At 36.6% G+C, this 12,579-nt stretch overlaps 1 protein-coding gene and 1 pseudogene across 2 annotated transcripts in view; one reads left to right on the top strand and one right to left on the bottom strand.

The window, feature by feature from the left end:
• IMMP2L (inner mitochondrial membrane peptidase subunit 2) overlaps window positions 1–12,579 on the top strand; it is a gene marked incomplete at its 5' end in the record, with an annotated part of 844,107 nt that overhangs the window by 262,975 nt on the left and 568,553 nt on the right. The window lies entirely within an intron of this gene.
• LOC307057932 (mitochondrial import inner membrane translocase subunit TIM14-like) lies at window positions 10,156–10,531 on the bottom strand (annotated as a pseudogene). Its single transcript has one exon. The product of its transcript is annotated as a mitochondrial import inner membrane translocase subunit TIM14-like (transcript).

Here is a 12,579-nt window from a genome sequence, read left to right as displayed (position 1 = left end):
CTGTGTTCTGCATCAAGAGAAGCCACTGCAGTGAGAAGCCTGCGCATTGCAATGCCCCGCTCTCCGCAATTAGAGAAAGCCCATGTGCAGCAATGAAGACCCAATGTAGCCCAAAATAAATAAATAAATAATGTTATTATTATTAGAAGGTGCTCTATAAAGATATCTCATAATGAGTCATTTTAAGTGGAGAATTTTTTTGTAAAATGAATGATCTACACCTTCCTTTCCACCATTCCTCTGTTCCACTAATTTTACACTCTGAAATTTTCAAACACTGTGTTTAAAATTGTATCTGTCAATATTGCACTTGTAATATGTCTGAGAACACATTCTAGCCTCATGAAAAATACGGTATTCAATTTGTGGTTGAATTATTTTCTATAATTATGATATTTGCAGTACTTTTGGAAGAGAAATTAGTCTCTCAGTATTGGCACCCATGTTGATCACTATGGGAAGAAATGCTTTAAAAACGTATTGGTAATAAGCTTTGAAGTTTTCTTCACGTCTCTTGGTGCTGAATAATATTCCATTGTTTGGATGTACCACAGTATGTTTATTCATTCACCTACTGAAGGATATCTTAGTTGCTTCCAAGTTTTGGCAATTATGCATAAAGCTCTTGTAAATATCTGCATGCAGGCTTTTGTGTGGACATAAGTTTTTATTACTTTGGGTAAATACTGGGGTACTTGATTGCTACATTTGCAGTCAACTATGATTATAAGTAAAACAAACTTTGATTCCCAGTTAGGCAAAATATTAATTCCCAGTGAAGAATCCCATTGTTCCCATTAGTAGACATATATTACAAAATAAATCTATCCAGTTATTATTTTGGGGGTTTTTTAAATAAAAATGTGAGGAAATGGAAAAAAATGCACTGATGTTAGTGATTATAATAGTAGGGGTTGCTGGAGTGCAGGTGGAATTGCTTACATAACTAGAAGTTTTCATCAGTCTAGAATTACTTGATGTATTAGTTTGGAATATAGATTAAAAATAGGAAGTGGTTATATCTGGATATGGGATTGTGGATAATTAAAAATTTTTATATCATATTACTTGAATTTCATTTGAGAGTTGCATATAAGTTTACTATGTAAATTAGCATTGATAAGAGCTGAAGATTATTTTCCAGAAACAAAGTATACAGACTAGATAAGCATTTGTGTATGTAGCTTGATTTTTCTTTTTTTTTGTCTATAAAATGTTAACACATTGGGCTCATCAATTATCCAATAAACTAGTGTTAGATATACTGACAGTCCACCATGAAGATTGAAGTAGTACTCTGAGTACAGTACTGGGCAGTGAAATGTCCTATTTCAGAGTGTCATCCATGAAATAGCATCCTTTTGTTCATTTCTGTTTACCAGATCAGAGATTGGTAGGTGAATTAAAAAATGTTCCATAATGGCTATGGTCTATATTTGTAAGCTTTCCTCTTTGCAGATTTGCATATATTCAAAGGCTTTTAGGATCATTCTGGAATGCTTAGGACCATCCACTTTACTTTGAGATGAGAAAATTCAAACCAAACAAAGGCAAACAGATTTCTGCCCAAATGAGAACAGGTTAACTTACTTTTCTCTACCATTAATAGCCACCAAAGCAAAACTTTTATCACTCAGAAATCTCTTCCAGTGAAGGTATTTGGGGAAAAAATGTTTAGCTCAATCTGAGATGACTTGATACCTGTACTTTGTGTCTTAATGAATTTGTTCTAAATGATCTTGCTATCTGTGGAGTTACATAATTTCTGCAAATATTTTTGTGTGGTACTTTAACGTTTTGAGAAACATTGATTTAGTTGCTGCTGTTTAAAAATTAATGTATTTCACCTAAGAGTCTTGATTTCTGGTTTTCTTTAAATGTTATATCAGGGCATGCTGCACCTAAAACTCTGCCTGGCAGTGGTTTTGGGGGCTGAGTTATCACAAGTCCTCCTGAGTTCACTAAGGGCACCACTGGGCCTGTTCACTTGCTTATATTACTTGCCTGGCTTTTGAAAGCATTTGACTTCATGAGCTTTGGCCTAAATACTTGTCTGACTTTAGATAAAGTTGTTTGTAGCAGGTTTTGAGAGTGTTAATACAAGTTGATACATATTTTGTGATTCTTTGGTAGCTAACGTTGACCCCAATTAGTTTGTATGATTTTGCTGAAACACAACCTTTAGATTCCCCTGACAAAAGCTCTTGGAGGGGTTCCTTCCATATATCATTGATGTTGCTTTTCATGACCTTGGCTTTGCCTTTCTGTAAAGGGCTTTATTTTCTGGCAGTCCCCACAGCCAAGCAGAATCACATCTAGCTTCTTACCTCTGAGCCTCGTGTGTTCTGATGTCTGGAGCACTCGCCCACCCTCGTTCATCTGGCTTCACATTGTCCTCCTCCTCCCTGGACAGCCTTCCTCACACTCCCTCTTCTTAGCTTGCCCACCAGGCCTGGCTGAGGGCGCGTTGAGACCTGACAGGCGCCATCTTTGTTGCATTCTATACCCACTCACTGCAGGTGAATATTCATTTAGTAAATGATTCTTAAGTTTTTCTCGTGTTATTTATGAGTCATAGTTCCCTCTTGGCATTGACCTTTAGGTAGTTTACATTTAGGGAAGTGTTTCATTTTAGTGGAGGAACGATAGACCTCCCCCAACCATGTCCCACCGCATCCCCCCACCTCCTCCCCTACCCCTCCTCTTCTTGCTTCCTGTAAATACTCTAGGCGAGACCTTTTATCACATAGAATTTTATTGGATTACAATGTCTTTTATCTTCCATATTCTCTTTCTTACCATATTTTCCACTTATAATAAAGTTGGAAACATTTGTAGAAATTAGAGGAAGCCTAGGCAACATTAGTAAAATTTGTGAAATTTTTTAATGCTCATCATATCATTTTTACTTTAGAAAACATTTTATATAGACTCAAACTAAATCTCCGTTCTTGTAAATAATGACATTGTCGATCTTAGAAACTAGTAACTCTTTAAATATATTTCCAGCGAGACTCTAAGGTTTTAGAATAATAATAGAAAACACCATTTTCTAATGATTGGGACTTGGAAAACACAAGTTCATGAATCTGAAACAATATCAAAAGATATCTCTGAATAATTATCTTCATATTGTGCCAATATTACTAATTTTAAATAGACTCTTCATGGGTTCTCAAAAATTTAATTTTAATTTAAATGTTCAAAATGCCCAGTTTAGTGTTGGCTCAAGCCTAATGCAATGTTGGAGTCACGTATTATTCTTTAGAGGCTGGTATTCGTTTCCTTTCCTGCCCTCCATCTCAAGTTATTCCCTGTCCTTTATCCCTTTTCCAATGGCAATGTCCACTAACCTTTATCTTCTCAAATCTTGTGACAGCTATTTAAAATACCCTTGTGACAACATTTAGGGTGCTTGCTCATCTGTCATAATACTTTCATATCTCTGTAATCTGTTTGCCAAGTCTGAGTTGATACTGCTCAATTCAGAATTTTTTTCATTGGCATATTTCTAATGGCCCCATACCCATTCATAAATGCAGGTGTGCGCATGTGCATGCACACACACACGCACACTCTTTGACTTTCTCTTGTTTGTTGATGATACTTACCTTTTACGTGATATATGATCATCCCTACCACCAGATGAATAAACCATTGCTTCATTTGAACCCATTCCTGAGGGAGAGAATCCTTCATGTGAGTTTGGGATAGAGAGGAAGATCATTCTTCATACTCTTGAATGACCTACTTTCAGAAGCAATGAGGGCTTCCCTGGTGGCACAGTGGTTAAGAGTCCGCCTGCCAATGCAGGGGAAACAGGTTCGAGCCCTGGTCCAGGAAGACCCCACATGCCACGGAGCAACTAAGCCCCGTGCACCACAACCACTGAGTCTGTGCCCTAGAACCCGCGAGCCACAACTAGTGAGCCCACGTGCCACAACTACTGAAGCTCACGTGCCTAGAGCCCATGCTCTGCAATGAGAGAAGCCACCGCAATGAGAAGCCCACACACCACAACAAAGAGTAGCCCCGCTCGCTGCAACTAGAGAAAGCCCGTGCACAGCAACGAAGACTCAACACAGCCAAAAATAAAATAAAATAAATAAATTTTTTAAAAAAGCGATTATTGGGGCTTCCCTGGTGGCGCAGTGGTTGAGAGTCCGCCTGCCGATGCAGGGGACACGGGTTCATGCCCCGGTCCGGGAAGATCCCACATGCCGTGGAGCGGCTGGGCCCTTGAGCCATGGCCGCTGAGCCTGCGCGTCCGGAGCCTGTGCTCCACAATGGGAGAGGCCACAACAGTGAGAGGCCTGCGTACCACAAACAAACAAACAAAAAAAAAAGCGATTATTGGTAAGATTCTGAGATATGTTCTCTTCCTTTGTTAAAGCAAATTCTGTTTCTCTTTTCTGTTCTTGTCATAGCTTTCACAGATATGAGGTGTTTTGTTAGAAGAGAGTATACTAAGTGGACCTTCAGAGCAGACCTTGTATTAGGGAATAAAACACATGAAGAAAGCAGTGACAGAGTGGCATTATGTTTTTAGATGTAAGATGGAAGTTCAATAGAAATAGTACTGTTCCCCCAAATGGATAGCTTTTATCTTTAGAAGCAGTTTGTAAATTTTTAGTAACAAGAAGCAGATGTACAGAGTTAAGTCTTTTACTTCTCTGAAGTTGAAAATTTTACTTCTGTAATGGATGTAAGCTCCCTGTCATATAGGATTATAGCCCAATACATGAAGAACTTTAAGATCTGTTGTTGAAATGACTACTCTCCATGCAAGAATATCAACCTTAACAACTTGAGAATTTGCTAGTGCAGTGTTTGTTCCTGACAGTTTGCTTCAGTTATATTGCAGCTTTTAATTCTATAAGAGATTTAGATGGAGAATTACTAGTGATGGTGAACACTTTCAGCATAAGTATTTCATAATTCAACATATTAATATATATTTCATATTCAGAATAATAAATATTTCTGGAATGATTGAATGGCAAGTGAACAAGGCAACATCAAGCTTAAAAAATGCTGTTTCTTCTGAAGTGAACTGCTGTTTACTTGGCATAAAAAGAATAAGGCAGGTTTTTCGGTAACAGTATTTTTCACCTTTAGACACTTGAGTCAGAAGAAAAGTGCACAAAAAGATTTGTTATAGGACAAAAAAATATCATACAGTCCTCTTTTCTTCCCTAGTAAAATACAGCTTACTAAATATAACAAAATAAGAAATGGTTATGGAAGACAGGATGATAGGTTGTTTCTAAATAATTGAATCATTATGGAAGATAATAGTATGTCAGAACCCAAACTTAATTCATTGAGGAATATTTATACGTTTACTTCTCTTTGCTTTTTGGAAAAATTCTAGCATGTTCCTGTTCCTAGACTCCCAAATTTGCTCTCCTTCAATCAGTAGTCATGGTCTAGCTGTGCTTTTGGCTTTGGTTGAGTTGGAGGAACATTTAGAGTGGTCATCTGACCTGTCTGGAAATTTGGTGATGCGTGAGGCCTTCAGAACTAAGAGAAATGGTTAAAAAAAAAAAAAGCCCCAGCCAGCTCATTTGCATAACATGAATGGCTCACTAGGTGAAATACAGCTGATGCACAAAGTACACAGGCAGTTCAGGTGAATGAATTGTTCTCTGTGGCCTGTTAGATTTTTTTCTCCACTTCAGTAACTGCTTGGAAATGAAAATCATCTGGGCCCGTGGGTTGTGAAGTATTGTTGTCTTGCAGTTCCCTTTTGTTTTCTTTTATGCTCGAGAGTTGGAGCTATTAAAGGCAGCTTCATTTATTTTTTAGTTGAATCAGAATGACTGCAATTCCACAAACAAATTGGACTTCAGTTAGGAGTGCTTTGTTATAAATAATCTTGGAAGAGATTGGATTCTTTCCTAGCTGATATACTTCAGCTGTATGTTAAAATCAAAATCTCAAAGGGATTGATTTATTGATGATCTGAGTGATAGCTGAGCAACATACACCTGTCCTCATCCTGCTCTCTTTTGCTGTCTCTAATTCCCTAAAGTGTATTCAGCAAAAGTTTATGGTAAGGGAAATAAATATTCTATTTTCTGAATTATTCTTTTCATTTTAGCCTCACTTAAAAAACAAACAAAAAACACCAAAATAGTTCTACAGTGCACAACCTTTCAGTGAATACTTCTTCATGATCTGGGAAAAAAACCTGTTTCATAGATTGGTTAAGGGCATTTTTCATGGCTGGGTTAGGTGAATCATATTTTCCACATACAATGTTAGGACATTTTGAAATTTAACATTATTTTTTTGCTACAGGCTTCAAATACCTAAGCAATACCTGTAAGCACCTCCTTTCATTGACTGTAAAAAATATATATATATATTTTTTTGTCCATTAAAGTGTATTTATTAAAGTGTCCATTAAAGTGCTTCAGGTTATTTGGTGCATAAATCATCTGGAGACATAGAAAATCTGGTAGTTTCCTCCTTGGTGGAAAAGATATATGTGTGTATGTATGTATGTGTGTGCATATGGCATGTACTTTGTACTTACATATAAAGATAGAAGTGAAAACTGAGCATACATTTGCTTAGACATTGGTCCTTAACTATAAATGCCATAATAAGTAGCACTTTGCTTCCTTGATTCATAAATGCTACTGTGGTCAGTTATACTGTCAGTAACAATCATTTCATGTAAGTAGGCTAAGTTGGCATTAATTTTCTTATACATTGTTTTTTTCTTGCTAGACACTTTACGTGTGTTACTTAACTTGAAGTAAATATTATCTCCTTTTTTACAGGTGAAAAAATTAACATATTTAGAACTGTTAACTGACTTACCCTCAAACCACACAGCTAGTAAGTTGTAGAGCGAGAATTTACATCTCTGTCTAGCTCCAAAGCTTATGTATTTCACCTTTCCTTTCTACTCACTGTCTCGTATAGAGATAAAGTTTTGACAAAGCAGATCGTATTTTCAATTTGATACATGATAGATAACAGTGGTGAATGTGTTTAAAGCGACCTTTTTTTTTTTTTTGGAAAGATCTGTTTATAAATTAGAATTGTTATTTTCCTCAAATGCACACCCATGGTGACTTGGAGTATATTAACATGTTTTAGATGAATACACTCCTATTCATAATATTCAAAAGCATATTAAATTAATAGTTTTAGAAAATAAGATGCAAATGTGAATTAAATGTTTGCCTAATTCAAACATAAAAACAAAAGGTATTGTTTCCTTAAGGTGTTTTGAGCAAGAATGTGCACATAACACTGTAGGGTTGACCTGTGCTGATGTGCTGTTACTATTGTACCACATGTGTTTTAGGTGCTCTATGGTTTACCTTTTAAAAGCATTTAGTGTTCATAAGGTATAAGGTCTGAGTAGGTCTGATGTCTAATGTGCCTTTGATAAACAGTTCATTGTGGCAGAGACTTAGGAGTGGGGGTTGGAATGGGAATGATGATGTTTACTTTTTCTGACGCCACTAGTGTGCTTCAGAAAGAAATTTAGCAAAGCTAATTGGAGACTACCACTACTATTAATTAGGTCTATAGCTTAGACTTGTGAGTACTAGCCTTTATAACAGACTTGACAGCAACACAAATCTGTTAAAAGAAAATGGAACTGTCCTTGACATGAAAAAATGGGATTGTCATAGATACAACACTTTGTGCAGTTTTTCCTTTTAATTACCGTATGAGAACAAAATCATGTTTTGCAGCTCGTCCTTCTTCATTTTCATTTGCCTTGACTAAATCTCACACCTAGGGGTTTGAAACATGACAGACAACAGTTGTGAATCTGTATCTAATAAATGACTGTAGTTTCTGTCCTTCCTTTAAAAATTGGCTATGTTGTAAACATCTGTAATACTAATCAAGACAACTTTTTTCCCTTACTTTCCATACCATGGTTAGATTATATGTCTGAATCAAATCACAAACTTAAGTCAAGTTATTAAATTACTCTTGCTAGAAGAATAGATTTTAAAGGAATGATGAGTTTCAGTCAGTTAAGTGCAGCTGGCAAGCAGCCATTCATTATGGCCTAGTGTGACATTGATTTTTGACTAGAAGAAATGGAAACATAGGAGTAACTGTGTATCCTTAAGGAAACATTCTATATTATAGATGTACTTTGTCTCCTTAAAAGCCACTACCAAAACTTTATTCAAATTGAATTTTGGTTGTACTGATAAGGAAATCTATTGCATAGTCGAAGTCAAAACGTTCATTATTGTGAAAATAAGATGCTAATCCCAAACTATCACCTTAGCAACTGTTTCTACCACTGTTCTTTAAGGACACAAGGTGTTTTATTATACACAAGACCTCTTTTTTTAAAGCAAAAATTACAAAATACACTTAATTACATTTAGTAGGAACACGTGGGCTGACTCATTGTGTGGATTAAATAGACTATCGAAACAAAATCAGTTGATTTGGCTCATTTTTTTTCTCCTACATTTTCTCCAGTGATTACTGCTCTCATCTACTTGCCAAATTGATGGGAGTTGGCAGTAAAAAATAAGCAGTTGAAAATGTGGGAGATTAAGTTTTCTGAATTTCATAGAGGGTCATCAGAGGGAAAGATTACAAAAAGAGTTGGTCTTAACGGGTTGATAGGTTGCATTACGAATTATCTGTTTTCAGTTACAATCACCTAGACCTAATTTTAGAACCCTTGCCTTAAGAGAGAGTTATTTTTGTTTTCCATATTTTTATAAATACGGTGGATTCAACAAAGAAGGTGTTTATAATTCTTGCCTGATTTGTCTTTGTCTTGTCATTAAGTGTCAGAACCTTAGATTCTAATTGTATTAAGTCTGTGAAAATTAACAGTGGAAAGTGGTACAGTGTTTAATTTGCATAAATTAGGCCTTGTTGAAATTAGTGTCTAGGATATTGAATATTGGCTTCAGGGTCTGATCATACTGAATGCTGTACATAATAAAGTCTGTTTGTGTAAGGCAAATAAATGAAGGGGGTGGTTTCAGGGACAGTAGGTAGTATTTAGTCACAGCTGTAGCTTGGATAGCAAACAGGCTATGGGATAGTGTTGAATTTAATGGGGATTTGAGCCAGTCATTCTCATTCCAATTGGCAGAGACCTGGAATGAGTCCAAATTTGCATATGAGGAAGATGTTCTGAGGCAGAGGCCCTGGAAGGGTTGCTGCTGCTTTGGACTTTATGACAACAAGCCTGATTCATCTTCTTCAGCTAGGTTGGGGGGTACATCTTGATCTTCTCTACTCCTCCTCCACTCTGATGATGAAAGCTACAGTTATTGCAATTATGGCAAGTATTGCACGCATTCCCACTTAATTTTCAGAATAATTCTGAAAGGTAGTTGTTATTCTTATTTTTACAGATGTGAAAATTAAGATTCAGAGAATTTAAAGAACTTAATCAAGGTCATTCAGCTAATAATTGGCAAAATTTAGACTCAAACTAGGTCTGATTGCAAAACCTTGACTTTTCCATCCACCACCACTATTACAAATTATCAAAAAAATTAGAATAATTTTTCTCTGTAACATGTCTATATTGGGTCAGCTTTCAGTTCAGCTTACATCATAAAAGCTATTTTCCCACATGACTATTTTACCTTCTAATAGATCTTTATCACTCATATTCTTCTTTTAGGTCATTTGGAGTGGGGGCTTAAAAGACAGGCAGCTGCTGGATTCTTTTCCTAGACTGACCCTGGAATCACCCCTGCCCTGTTTTATCTGTCTCTACCAGCTTGCAAGTGATGCTTTTCTGCGTCTCCAATCTTCCAGGCTTTTATAATATTAAGTTATTGAGTGTGTGCCATATATAAGGCTCTGATATATAGTATTAAATCAATAAATTACGGAAGAAGGAGAAAAAGGAAGAGGAAGGAAGAAAGAAATCTGTTAGTTTGGGAAATTGAACATTTCAGAGACAGATTGGGTTTACTTCAGAACCCACCTTACCAGTCCATCTCTGGTGTGCTGTCTGTGTTACTTTCCCACTGAGCTCAGGTCTCCCAAGTGGTGGCTCCTGAGTTCATATACAACTAAGTGATTTTTCTTTTTTCTTTTTGTTTTAGCTTTGAGGCATTTTATTATAAAAAGCTGGTACTCATATACATAAATGAGTAAGAACTTAAAATTCATCATACATTTACTTCATTTTTTAGCTTGACCTTCTAGTAAATCTTTAGCTTCATTGATTTTGGCTGCTATATAAGGAGATCCTCCCTTGTCTGGGTGATTTAAAAGCATAATTCATCAATGAGCATCTCTTATTTTTCCCTTATTGGCAGTAGGGCTTACACCTAGTATTAATGCTGCTTCCCGTTTTGTCATTTTGGGTTCAAACCCACCTCTGTAATAGCCACCACTGAAGGCAGATTTTGGTAGACTTTGAAAAACTTGTTTTACTTGAGGCTCCATATGCTTCACGGCTTGCAAAGCGTAACAAACAGCCTGCAAATCCTGCAGCAGCAATGGTCAGTTCAGCTGCTACCACTGTACTGGTTCCCGCTACCATGGGAACTACCATGGTTCCCGCTGGGCTCCTCTGCTTCCACCGGGAGCACGGTTTATCCCACCCCACCAACTCTATGCCTCTTGATTTTTCTTTTTTTTTTTTAAAAGCCCCCCAAATGAGTCAGTATGGTGAATTAATTAGGAAAAAAGTATGCATTTCTGTGAGATTTGTAAGCTATTTTTATTGGTGTTTGTGAATGCTTTAAATTGAAGATTCTTTGTTCCTGACATTCTAAACTGCTTCTAGGTCCACAGAAACAAACACACTGGCAAAAATTCTACATCCTAGCTTCTATCTAAATTTCATAAGAAGGATAATTGAAGTGTCATTATGTAAATTCACGTTTTTTTGGTCTACACTTAAAACTGTGAAGAAAATAGTTGTAGGACTATTAGGCATGTATTCATTCATTCCACATTTATTATTTCTTTTGTATCATGTGTGATATTGAATCTTTTTGTGTGTGAAAATGATTTTGTTTAGTTGGGGTTTTTATTTTTGAGGAGTTTTTTCCGTTTTCCATTTTGAATTTTCTTATGATTCAACTTGACTTTCTAGAAGGCACTCTGAAATTTGGCAGTATTCCTTATAGAAAAAATTACTATACTTGACAGTTGTATTATGTGATATTCTATGAGAAATTCTCAGAGGAGTATCTCAGTTATTTTCAAAGTGTCTCCACTTAAAAAACTTTTTAATGAGCATTATAGTAATATTTATTCATGATTCTCTGACTTACTTTATTTTGCTCATTTACGCAGTCATCATTGATTCATTCATTTTCAGTTAATAAATACTTACTAAGCCCCTAACATATGTGTTGCTCTTGGCAGATGAAATGGATATATTTCCCTTATGACACTTATCCTGTGTTGGGGAAGACAGATTAAACAAATAAACACACTAAGTTGACAACTGGTGTGAGGAAAACAACAGTGTGTTATGAGAGAGGCAGCAACCCACTTGAGAATGAGCAAGCAGGGAAGGCTTCATTGGGGAAGTAAAATTGAGCAGAGATCTGATGGATGCTTAAGAGTTATTTAGCTCCATCAAGATTCGGGAGAAAGGCTATGTACATGTAGTTAGCCCTCTGTATCCACAGCTTTTGTATCTGGGGATAAGGAAGGCCGACTGTACTGTGTCATTTTATATAACGGACCTGAGATTTGCAGATTTCGGTGTCCGTGAGTGGTCCTGGAACCAATCCCCCGACAGATACTGAGGGAGGACTGTACCCTAAGGAGGGAACGAACTGGCCTTTTTGGAAGAACTAAAGAAAACCTGTGTGGAAGTTAGAGTAAAGGCTAAAGTTATGCAGGATGGGGTTTGCCATTTGACGATTTTCATTTCCAAGCATGAAGTGAAGTTTGCTAAGCTTTCATGCATTGTTTATAGTAGTAGGAAATATGTGATGGTGTAAATATCAGAATAATTTGCCTTAACCACTTGAAAAATGGAGACAGCTTCGTGTTATGTTAGTTGTCAGTTTTTAAATACTTGGAAAGGTAGACAGACCAAGTAATTTGATTGCTGTAGGACTTGTGAACAATTCTTGGTTTTAGTTTTATAAATATTTTTCCTTTGGTTTTGCATGTACACCCATACACCACTTATTTAGCTGTTTTTCTTTTAAGGAATCTTGTATTGTTTATTAAAGTGTTTAAGAAAATCTCTATCAAAATTTTTATTTTGAAATAAATAAATGGCATTTTTGCCATTCTGCTATCCTATCTGATTGCTGTGCCGAATTCCTCGTCTGAGCTCCCGACATCTGCATCTAATTATCTGCCTGCCATCTCCACCTGTATATCTCAAAGGCACCTCAAACTCAGCATGCTGCAGACTGGACCAGGTTCTCTGCCAGTGTTTTCTATCTTAGTGAAGAACAACCACAACACATCCAGTTGTATAAGCGCCATGTCTCAAATTTATCCTTGAAACCTCTTGCTACCTCATCCCTCATATTGCTTCCACCACAAAGTCCTATTGATCTTATGTTCGTCCACTGCCGTCCATCTCCAGTGACATTATCTGAGTCCAGGACGGCTACAGGCGTTGAT

This window comes from Hyperoodon ampullatus, assembly GCF_949752795.1.
Source record: "Hyperoodon ampullatus genome assembly, chromosome: 9".
Classification (NCBI taxonomy): Eukaryota; Metazoa; Chordata; class Mammalia; order Artiodactyla; family Ziphiidae; genus Hyperoodon; species Hyperoodon ampullatus.
This window is presented reverse-complemented; position numbering and strand designations above follow the sequence as displayed.